The sequence below is a fragment of the Carassius carassius genome, chromosome 44, assembly GCF_963082965.1.
Source record: "Carassius carassius chromosome 44, fCarCar2.1, whole genome shotgun sequence".
Lineage (NCBI taxonomy): Eukaryota > Metazoa > Chordata > Actinopteri > Cypriniformes > Cyprinidae > Carassius > Carassius carassius.
In genome coordinates, this window is record NC_081798.1 from 8235583 (window position 1) to 8247952 (window position 12370).

The 12370-nt window shown below is 38.3% G+C and overlaps 1 protein-coding gene across 1 annotated transcript in view; it reads left to right on the plus strand.

Moving 5' to 3' along the window:
- The first annotated feature begins 2620 nt into the window (after positions 1-2620).
- The window catches only part of LOC132126428 (leucine-rich repeat neuronal protein 2-like), a 41785-nt gene continuing 32035 nt past the window's right edge, over positions 2621-12370 (plus strand). The window contains exon 1 of the mRNA XM_059537675.1: positions 2621-2932. The gene's annotated coding sequence lies outside the window, so the exon portion shown is untranslated. The remainder of the gene's footprint in view (positions 2933-12370) is intronic.

A 12370-nucleotide genomic window follows, 5' to 3' on the forward strand; every position in this document is an offset into this window, starting at 1 on the left:
GTTTCATTCTTTCTACTTCAAAGTTTCACATTGAATGTGTTAGTTGCTGTTTCTTTGTAATTAATCATGATTATACTAGAAATTTCTAAGTGAAAATTGTTTCAACGCCACTTCATGTTTACAGCAAAAAACAACAAAAACATTATGACTGGTCCGTATGTAAAAAAAGCATTGCATATTTTGAAAATGTTCACTGCTGCATACAAAGGTCCATCCTCCCATAGTTTGCTGAGACTGTTAGCCATTGTTGTGTAAATGCCCCATGTTCTCTTCTCTGTCATGTCAGCTATTTTGAAATGTGCCCATGCAAAGCAAAGGTCAACTTGACTATTAAGAAAAACTGCATTTTAAAGACGTGCTCAGTCCCACTTTTTAATTGTCTGTCTGAAACATAACCCGCTTTGCTTCTTTAGGGCACCATATCTCTCACATTTAATGTCTGCAATGGCTTTCTGCCCTGTCATTGTCATCTCAGCCTGTCATATACGACGCTCTGTTGATTGTTTTTATGTGATATATATCCAAGCTCTGAAATTGGCACAGATTGGAACCTCAATCTGCTGTTCGTGCTACGTCTGTAAGAGCTTTGATTACTAAGCCCACTGTGTTGTTACAAGTTTTGAAATTACATGCTCGAGATGATAGCAATGGAAAATGGGAGCCACGAGGATCGCAGACAGCAGCTTAGCCTCATTGGCCCCCAGAAATCATTTTCTCCTGTACAGAGTCATGATCAGCCGCTTGACCACTTCTAAAATGTAATAGCAAAAAGGCCAGGCCAGTAACACTTGTCAAATAATAACTGGTTTGAGCAGCATCTCCGCAAACAACAAGCAGACATATGGTTAAAGGAGAGCCCTGGGTTAAAACACATCCACTTCAAGAGCTTGGCCCTGGATCCACTGCCATTCAATTTCCACGCTCTTCAGTCTTCAGACTCATGCTTCATATTACACCCTCCACCACCCCCGTTCTCTTTTCTTTTGCCTGCCTCCTCTCATCCATTCAAATAGACATCAGAATAATGATGGCAAGGCATGGGTTATCGATCAAACACTCACACTCAAACTGGCACAGGACAAATAATTGTGCCATTTTGGCCACAGAAAGGGTCTTAGTGAACTGTGATCGCTCCCAAGCTCTGATCCAGCCCTCCCGGGTGATGTGTCCTCGCGGACATGAGCATTTGGCTGCTCCACATGCCCTAGAGCTGTAAGGCTGTTTAATTGATGTCAAAGCTGGTCGTGTGAGCATTTTCTACAGCGCGGATCCAAGCGTCGTGTCACGGCAACGCATAATGGATATTCCTGTAGACATGTCATAGACACATCCATTCATCATGCCAGAGATGGCAATAAAAAATTCATTATCACAAGAAAACGTGTGAAATGCTTATAAATTGAGAAAGGCTCTGCTTTATCGTTATCTCATTGAAATTTAATACAGCATACCTGGTAAAAATATTGTGTAGTACTGACTATGTATGAATCATATAGACTAACGCAATGCCTGGAATTGAAACTTAATCATACAGTTGGTCGGTACACCTTTATACTGATAAAACAGTATCTTAAAAAGGAAAATTCATTAAAACTTGCTTTGAATGCTGGTTTGACAAAGTATTACCTTAAAAAAAAAAAGTTAATAACTGTTTAATGGAGGTCTACAGGGTTTTTTTTGTGATTCATGAAATTCTGCACTGGAAAAAGGCTACATTTGATAATGAAAAAAGTTATAGCGCAATTGAAGTCCGAAATTCTAATTTCAAATTTTTGCATGTTAAAAAATAAATAGGATCAGGTTCGATTTTCTGTGTTTTTGCATTCGTAGAAAGCATTTCGATAGGAAAGGATGACGAATCAGAAAAAAACAACAAGGAAAAAACATGAAAATTTCGGATGGCTGTGAGTCAGAAATTAATTGAGAATGGATTTAAAAATTCCAATTCTACACTATTTTTAACTAAGAGGTAATTTTGACTGATCGGCAGAGATGAAACTTAACCACAACCCCAACCTTTAGTGAGGCATAAACTGATCATATAAAAACACACAAATGGGATTGTACAGAAACACCAATTTTGCTCCCAGGTTAGTGATTTTTAAAAAGCTCTAACCCAGTGGTGCTCAATCCAATATGGCCATTAAATATGTCATCACTTGTCCACGGGAAACTGTGGCTGGATATGTCTGCAAGGCCTATGAAAGCATTCCATTAACCAAACAAAATCAAAGTCAGGCCTTCACATATAAGGGTTGCTACAAAGCAGGAGACCATCTTACAATAGGCAGCTGCACTTTTGACTTAGCAAGTGACTATACTGCTACACAGCTGAGTTACATGATAAAGGGGCAAGTGACAAGAAAATAACAGGTTTCATGTTCTGACTGTGAGAAAGAAATGAAGGAGAACAGGAAAAATAGAGCAGTCTTCAAAGGGGTTGAGGGCAAGAATGGGAGACTTCTAAAAGGAGGAGGTGGGGCTACGGTAAGGGCAGAGAGAGAGACAGAGAAAGAGAGAGAGAGAGTGAGAGAGAGAGATCTGCCTGCCTCCACTTCGTCTCTTGCTCAAGTACGCAAGCCGCTGACAGCAACAGCCACACAGAGACAAGAGAGAGAGAGAGAGAGAGAGAGAGAGAGAGAGAGAGAGAGAGAGAGAGAGAGAGAGAGATCGGAGAACACACAGATCCGTCCTCTGTAGATCGCCTACACAGTGTCAGAAATAGAGCTGAGTTTAAGGCAGGTGCGTACAAAGCATCTACATGAGACCCTGGGCGGTGAGCTAATACACAATCTAAGAGAGGATACAGGTTGATTGACTAACGTCAAGACGGAAAACGAGAAGAAGAAAAAACGTGACGACAACAGAAAGCAAAGAAGAAAAAGAGGAAGAAAAGACGGAGATGTACACTGAAATGGCCCATCTATTAACGGTAGGGAAGTTTATCATTTTCTCCCAGACTGAAATATTTACACGTTGCATTTGAACGTGCACTGCAGATGCGTCTCTAGTGGTGTTGACACAAGAAAGGGCAGAAAATGATTCCAGCAGAGAACAACCTGTCAGGAATCAACCTAAGCAGGTAATTCTTCGATATTTAAGAATTAATCGAGTGGTGTTGTGTCACAAGACCAGGTGTCGATAGTTTGAAATGCGGCTCAAGTTGTGCGTTGAACTGACAGGTTGAGACTTTTCCACGCTGCATGGCAGTTATGGTCAGCATGCAGAGCACAACGGGATAGAGTAGCACTGACTCACACATTAGCTTGGCCGAGAGAGAGAGAGAGAGAGAGAGAGAGAGAGAGAGAGAGAGAGAGAGAGAGAGAGAGAGAGAGAGAGAGTCTCTCTCTTTCTCTCTCTCTTTCTCTCTCTCTTTCTCTCTCTCTCTCTTTTTCTCTCTCTCTCTGTGTGTGTGTGTGTGTGTGTGTGTGTGTGTGTGTAAAAGAGAAAAAGAGAGAGAGATGCTTCATGTCGCATTGAAATTCCACAGCCAGAGCTTTGCGAAAATAAGGATAACGCAGTGTGCGTGCGCGTTTGTGAATGTGGGGGCATGCATCTGTCATTTCATTGAAGTGATCAGCATCCAGAAACTCTCCCTCCCTCTCTTCCTCTCTCCTCCTCTTCCTCCTCCCTGCTGTTGCTATCCGTGGCCGTGCTGCTGTCGCAGTTGAATTTGCAGAAGCTAGCGTGCGCGCGCTACTTCTCCACAGCGAGCCTATTGTTGTTGTCCTCCTCCACACTCTTTCCTCTAAGGGGTGTCAGCTAACGGTGCTAATCCTTCTCTGCCTCTTCATGTGTGGGGAGGAAGCGTACGCGTGTGGGTGTCATCATGGAAGACTGGACCAACACACGTGAGAGTGCTGGCAGGTGTCCGGTGCATTATGCAGCTCTGAGAGAGAGAGAGAGAGAGAGAGAGAGAGAGAGTGTCCAATGAGGACAGATTGGGTGTGATAAATACATTAGATGATGCTCATATGTATTTTGTAAGAATGTCTATGTGGTTGCTGCTTGTTTGTGGATAAATATAGAGCTAATGAAATGCACACGTTTTTAAAACTAAGTTTACTAAGTACAACCTGTTTTACTCTGCAAAAGAGAAATGGAGGGTTTGTAAAATAAAAGGACTGAGGGAAGTAAAAGGAAAGTAGTTTCAGTTACAGAGGCAAGTTTGCTACATGCTTTAAAAAGATTATATAAATGTCCAATTAATTGTGCAATCTGAGACCAGGAATGTGAATTATATATATATATATATATATTATAGACTAATATTTTCGTCCCCTAAAAATACAAATTTCCCTGTGACCCCCAAAATAAATAAATAAAATAGTCCTAAATGAGTTTTGGACATGGGATGTTGATGACAGTGAATCACAATCCAATTTGCGATGAAAAATATTCTGACAGCTCATAAAAATGCACCCAGACATCAATGAATAAATTCTTAATAAGTCGTACCAAGAAATTAAACACATGACTTGTCCTGACAACTAGACTGGAAAGATAATTGCATAGTTTGTTTATCGCAATGTTGATTAGCCCTCAGTGCTGTGTATGGGCATGATTACTGAATGCAAATATACACGTTTTCTTGCATGAGGGAGCACTATGGTCTCTAACAGTGCATCGCTGTAAACATTATTATCTTTACAGTTCCTCATCATTTAGTGGCTTATATAGTTCCTAACTACTCAAGATGTCCTTTTTACGAGGCAAACTTAACCCCAACCAATAGAGAGTATTTACCTACAACAATACATTTTGATGCATAATTTTATTCAATAAATTATGCCATGACCCTTGAATTGCTCCTAATTAATGATTTAGCTAGACTGACAGTCCCAATGTGCTCTATATGCAGTAGATAGTAAATTATGTTGTTTTTTTTTTTTGTTCTGAAAACTTATTTGTTAAACTCATATCCACCTTGAATCCTCAAATGTCTTGATTTCATATTGCTCACATCTGTTGTTCTCTAAATCAACCTTTAACATCTCATCTAGATCCAAACACAATCTAAATGAGATGCAATTTATTTGAGCTCAGCTCATGCTCTCTGTCTCCACAAGAGAGAGAGAAAAAAAGATCCAAAGTGGATTCAAACAGTGACTCTAAAGCTAAATAATGTCCAAGTAGCAAGAAAAAGGTGAGAGTTGCCAACTAAAATACCAATGACTCACATGAGCTATGATTCATTCAATTAGTCTCAAACTCAAGTGTAACTGATTTGAATAAAGCTGGTTTATTGAATCGTTTCGAGTGGTTCCATCTTGAGTTACTGACTGGTCAATAAATGGTGCTTTGATAAATAAATCAATAAATCAATAAATATATATTTAACACAAAGAAGCTATCAATCCATTTATTAATCTATTTTTCTATCTATTCACATATGATCATATACAAAAGATATGATTCTAAAGAAAATTTTACTCTACAAGACAAGAACAAACACTAATCACAAACACTCCTACTTGACATGTTCCCTACTGATTCCACCTATAGAATAACACACTTGACCACTGCTGTCCGCTCTTGATTTCCTTTTAAAGAGTCCATTCCAATGCTTTTCAAAGGTGACAGCAGCATAAGTCCAGACCTACAGAACACTATCAACAACCACTTCATGTTGAGCATAAGACAAGAACCCACCCACCGAAGGGCGAAACGCTGCCACGGCTCTGCTTTCTAAAAATAAAAACACTGGGGGCTGACTATTACAGCTGCAAACAATTACTAAGGGTTGCCTTGCAAATACAAATACAATGCTTTAGCTCCTCTGCCTGCTATCCCACTGCTTTGTGCTGGCTTTGAGGCTTGTGTGGTCTTTTAGCAGGAGTTTTGTGTTCTTGTAGGTCTTTTAATGTCTTCATCCTGCAGGTAAGTGTGAGCTTGTTTGTCATAAACATCTGTTAAATCCTCCTCATGTTAGCATCGCTAATGAGGCGAAGGGTGTGACAGAACAGATGCCTCTGAGTGTGAGAAAGAGATACAGAGGCGAGACTGTGGAAGGAAGTGAGTGAATGAAAGGGTGAGTGATGGGAGAAAATTTATGCAGCACATCCCTCCGTACCCCTACAGATGAGTCTTCAGTGAGGGCAGATGTTCCTATCATTAGGAAGTTGAGACAGGCTAGGTGCTGCTTAGCAGATATATCTGCTGTTGCAAAGACATGCCCATTTGACTATAATGGAAGGGTCGATTACGTTTATTGATCTACCACCAAAGAAACCGCCTTGTGCTATTTACCACATGCAAATGGCTCTCGTTCCATATGGTTGACAAAGACACGCAAGAGCCTCAAACCAAATTAAGACTTGTGCGTGTGAGGTCTTGTTTAACTTATCATCATTCCACAAATGTCCCTGCAATCTAGCTGCTGTAATCCCCATTTTATTATCATGGATTGGCCTGTGAACAATTTAAGATAATCCCTGTTAAACTGGCCTTAATAAAAATGTATAGCAACAAAAAGCAATGGAATTGATGTGGAGAGTCTTCTTAAAAGAAATATAAAGTTTATTTGTGGTAAACGATGACAGTATGGGATTTTTTTTCCCAGGGTTGGGAATGAAGCGCTATTCAGAGCTGTAAAAAAGTTTTTGAAATAATGCCGAAAATCTATGATTTTTATCATTTTCCTTCTGGTTACTGAATGTCAAAAATATTCATATATATATATGGAAGAAAAAAATAGTATTTTAGTTTTGTGTTTGTATATAGACATTTATAATGTTCCAGAAGATTTCTTCTTCAAATAAATGTTCTATAAAAAGATCGTAGAAATTTGGAAAAAAGTATCACATTTAGCACAAAAATTCAATATTCACCTTTGCCATCACAGGAATAGGCTAAATTGCATTATAAAATACATTCAAATGAAAAACAATTATTTTATTTCATTACAATATTCACAATGTTTCTGATTTTTCTATTTTAACTGTGTTTGTATCAAATAAATGCAGGTTTGGTGAGCATAACCGACGTCTTTCCAAAACCTTTATTTTAAAAACCTTTTAAACAATAGTTTAGTCTACATATTTATTATTATAGTATTAATTGGTAGTTTCATATTTAGATTTTGTCTAGTTTGGATAAAATTTTGGATGAGGAAAGTACTAAAAAAAATAAATGGAATGATTAAGTGATCAGAATAGGTTTTATGTATGATTCCCAATCATAATGACATGCACATAAGGTCTGTCCACATAATTTTAATTTTTTTTTTTTTTTTAATGTGCATAATCTCACAGCAGCCTACATTCATTTTAAGCTACACCTCTGCATTCCTCTTCCCTATTCTCTCTCTATCTAAAGAGCAGGCTTGGCTAGGTCATCCATGGGCAAGGGCTCACTCCTGACTGCTGGGAAACTGCAGTATAGCAAAAGAGCCACATGAATATGTGCGTATGTGCACAAATGTGAGCAAGCATATGCGTAATAGGGTCAAAAGGGCTGCTGGACTCACCTCTTGTGCTCGCTGAAGAGGGCAGATGAACTCAGGGCAGAAAAGATCACAGACATCTGTCTCAAAGAGAAAGAACAAATTGCACTGTCACAACACGGACCATCACCGCACACGCTCCCAGACTCACTGCTCTGTCTGTGCACTGCATTTCTGTAAGCACATATACAAACAAATCAGTGAAAGGAGCAAAAATAAAGTAAACTAAATCAAAGTGAAAGCCAGGACCGGGATGTGATGTCTCTTCTGTGTAGCTCATATGAATTCATGGCCTTACAGGCACCCTACATAAAGAAAAATAAGAGCAAGTATGTTGTGCATCATATCTGCATAGGCATATAGTACAGCACTGCTGTCAGAAATGAATATGTTTTCTGCTGAGAGTGGTACAGATACGTCTGAAGGAGGAGGTGAAGACAGAGCACTGCTCACAAGCCTCAAGGGCATATCTGTGAATAAGCAAACACATCAGTCTGCCATCTTGCAGTGTGATGATGAACGCAAACAGTGACAGTAAAACAAACCGAAGAGATTTATCAAACAGTCGCCCATTAACATTTCATTTTTTAGCTCAACATAACAATGTTTTTTTTACACTGTAGGCTTACCAGAAAAGAGCAAAAAAAAAGAGCAGTTAAACTATTCTTCATCTGTTTTCTTTTTTCTTTTTTGACACCTGCAATGAAAAAATATTTTATTGTCATTTAATATTGCTCTTTCGATGTATTTTGAATAATAATGTATGGTTTTAATACACATTTTTTATTAGGACTGTAAATAATTTTTTTTAAGGAAATTGAAAAGCCATTTTTTAGTGTGTGATGTTAACACACACATTACTCTGACTTAAAAGGCATGAATGTCATTTTAGAGAAAGAACAAAATAAGAAAAACCACAAAATAACAATGACACATCACTCTGGTTGAATAACTTTGATTTTGACAATGAGTTTTTAATCTTATCCTGTACTGCAGCAAGCTATAAAGATTTTGAGCTGTTCTGTAGGAAATTGTTTACTCTCACTGCTGATTGATTCGAATCTTTTATGAATTCAGTTTTCAACTCACAATGCTTGTTGTCTGATTTACACTGTCATTTGTGAGTGTTACATCCAATCTCATTTGGACATACAGAAAAATGAATTTGTCTGTACAAACAAGAGAAAAAAAAGGCTAAGTTTGTAATAACATACTTTAGCAATGTGATTCAGAAACACAGAGAAAACCAAAAAGACACGCTGACAAGTGATAAAACATTTCTTTTAAATAAAGAAATTAATGTCTTTCTTAATGACAAAGTCAAAAGAACTTGCTTCAATAACCACATTGTGAATACTTTCCCCTAAATTCTAAAATGTATCCTTTGCTCGCCTATAGCAATAGAACAGTTCATTAAAAAATCCCTGCCGCTAGAAAAAAAAATACAAAAATAGTCTGCTTTGTCTTGCAAAATTTCTTCCCGTCTTCTCAAGAGAGCTCAGTTATGAATACTAAGGAATCTTTTCTCATTAATTGCTCTCACAGGCAGCTTATCCGGGGTCATCGCTGCATTTTTGACTCAGTCCAATTAATACTAATCACAGCATCAGACTGGCTGAGCAAGAAGATTGCACTGTCAGAGCAACTGATCTTGGAAATTCATCAACAAAAGAAAGAAAAAAGGAAAAGAAAGACAAAAGTGGGACTCTGAGTGGATATGGCAACCTGCTTTTATTTTTTGGCCTTCAGCTTTCAAAATGTTTGGACAATTTGTCATTAACATTCATTAAGGTGCCGGTTCCAGAAACAAACCAGGACTTAAATGAACAGATGGACTTTTCCTTGTAGAATGGCCTAACATGGACGAGTAAGACAGACTGGCTGCTGTCTGCTCCAACGGCTCAAGGCATTTGTGAGATATCAGAAGGTATGCAGCTGAATTATTTATTAGGTAACCCAGTATATTAAATTAAAAGAAAGTGACTTATAAACAGAGGACAACATGATAGCAGATCAAGGCTTATGCAAAGCAGAGCTCAAGACAATGATTTTTTTGTCTTCTGCTGGCTCGTTCAGACATGGTGAGGTAAACTTGCCATGCAAATATATTTACTAGCCCAAGAAAAAGGCTGCCGTTTATGGAATTTATTGGAAACAAATAAACAAATTAATAAATAAATAATTTTTTTTACATGATTTAGTGACATACTCTATGCAAATCATCAAAGTTTTCAAGACGTTAAAACAACGTGTCAATGCAGAAAGCAACACATCCTGTAAGTGGCCTGAAACCATCACAGACCATCAGGCCATCCTTTAATTGCTGAGCAAAAGGCAGTGACGGCTTCCATAGAGAGCATATTTCTTAACATCCACTGGTGAACAGACATGCATATATTTGCATCCTTTCATGGCAAGTAGTCATTTCAATATTCAGCAATTAAAAAAAAAAAAAAAATTATATATCTATAAAAGCATAAAACAGTTTACTTGTACAGACGTATCCTAAATAAAAGCATGCATCTTTCTGCCAATATATGCAGGGTGCATAGTAATGAAAATATTCATACATGGCATGTTGCCATGTGCATGACTATCCAGAGCTGCTATTTTAGTCCACATCTTACTCAAGCACAACGTTCACATCCCCTCATTTTTTTGAGCCAAAGTGGAAAAAATGTCTGTTTATTACCACATTCAGACGTGCCCTCGCCCAGCCACAGAAATGCAATTATTCCCACAAGCCAATGCCATTTAAGTCATAATGGTCACACTGATATCCATAAATTGGACGGCCAGTCTTACTTCAGAATGCTGAGTTTTCCATTACTGCGTTAGTCACGTTTCAAAGTTGCCATGCGTATTATGATATCAGAATTTGAAGTTTTTTTTTTACCCCTTGTTAACCACTGCTTCTCTTAATTTCCTGATAAGAAACATAATTGTAGTATTTACTATAAATTCCTTCATAGTAGGTGACATTTAGCAGGAAAATTACTGCAAAATACTCTGAAAATGAATATTTTGCCAAATGTATAACTGAAATGTTGTGACATTTACATAAACTCATCTTAACATATACCAGCTGATCTTATATTGTCTTTAAATATACAAAAAAGCCCACCACCTGCCTCCAGATATTATTATATAAAATGATAACACTCTGTAACCAATCAGACTGTAACTGAATATTAATTCTAAAACCGGTTTTGCCAGAAGACATGCTTAAGACACAAATACAGTGAGAGACAGGATTTAAGCTGCACTGACGGCCCCAAGGTAGCCAGTCAGCTAAATTTATCCACCGCAAAAATGTTCACACCAGAATGAAAACCAAGTGGACAGTGCTAAACGCCTCCCTAGACAGCAGACAGTTATACTTAGGTCTCCCAGAACTTGGGCCACATGCTCACACCTTCGTGTACATGCTGTCCTCTCGCTTTGAGGGTGGCATTTCTTTCTGGGAACGATACAAATCTTTCTTATAAAGATGAGTAATTCCCATTATTGCAAGCAGGAGCACAGTGTGACCCTCTTCGGAGTGTCAGTGGGAATAAAACGCTTAATGAGTGACACAAATTGAATGTTGTTCCTCTCGGTGCAGGAAGGTGGAGGAAATTGAGGCAAACCTAATGAGCAGTCCAATCCCTGCAGCGACACCTGACATCAATGGCTGGTGACAGGTCACACGGCAAGAGGAGAAGAGCAGGGAGGGGACACCTTGCCCCCATTTCACCCGGCGCCATGTGACATGATCCATCCTGCCACGGGCCATCTGCGCCTAGTGAGACACTAAGTGGCACTCCTCCCTGCATCTCCCAAAGGAATGGATGTCTTTAATCACTACCATCAGCATCATCACACGCACATGCTCGTGCTCTTGCACAACACCTTATCCCCTTGTGGCCAAAGAGCATGGATGAAATGGAAGAGATGGGTCACTGCGCATTCAGTGAGACTTTTACATGCAAGAGCAGTAGCACTTGTTTGTTAGCCGAACGCATGTTTATGTCCCCACAGACCATCAAACGCACGTCCATTAAGCTTCTGGGCCAAAAGTGTAAACAAACTTATGTAACTCTGTTTGTGCATGATTGAACAAATGCAGATATGGACTTTACAAGGGAGTGCAGAAGCAAACATCTGCATTTCATTTTTCATCAAATATTTAGGTGAATCAGCCAGCTTTAATATCCTCGACTGCCTTTTAAGATGACACATGGGACACTGATCTAAGGCCATCACTCCTTTACCTAAAGGAAAATAAATATATGTATTTTTTTATTTATTCATTGAATTGAATTGATCAAAAGTTACAGGAACAAATTTTACATTGTTATAAAAAAAGTTGAGAATTCGTCATTTTGAAAAATGTAAGCATTCCACGTTTCTCATTTTCAGCATTAATGATAATAAGAAATGATTCTAAAGCACCAAATCAATTTAATAATTCAACATGAATGTTATCATGATAATACTTACTCTGATACTTTAGCTGTTTTTGTATCACAAGACAAAATCAAAGTATCATGACAAGCCTATTGGCAGCTAAAAGAATTTACAAATATAATAGAATAATAAATTAATAATAATAATTAAGAATAATAAATTAATGTCCAAAGGCACAAGGGGAAATTTTCTCATGACTTTTCCAATTCTGTGGAGTTTCACTTTTTTAATCAAAAAGTGTTGATTTTACAGTTCTCCACAGAGGAAAGTGGAGCAGCCCTATAAAGGGAGATACTGCCAGACATCTGTGGTTGCAAAAAGTGTGCTGGTGTTGATGGTGCATTGATTTAAATGACATGCCTGATGCTGACGTCCCCCTATTTTACACTCCAATCTTCCTCCGCTTCCATTTAATTTCATGTGCCATCCTTTGCCTCTGAGCGCGCTACCCTTATCTGATTCATTGAGCCATTTAAA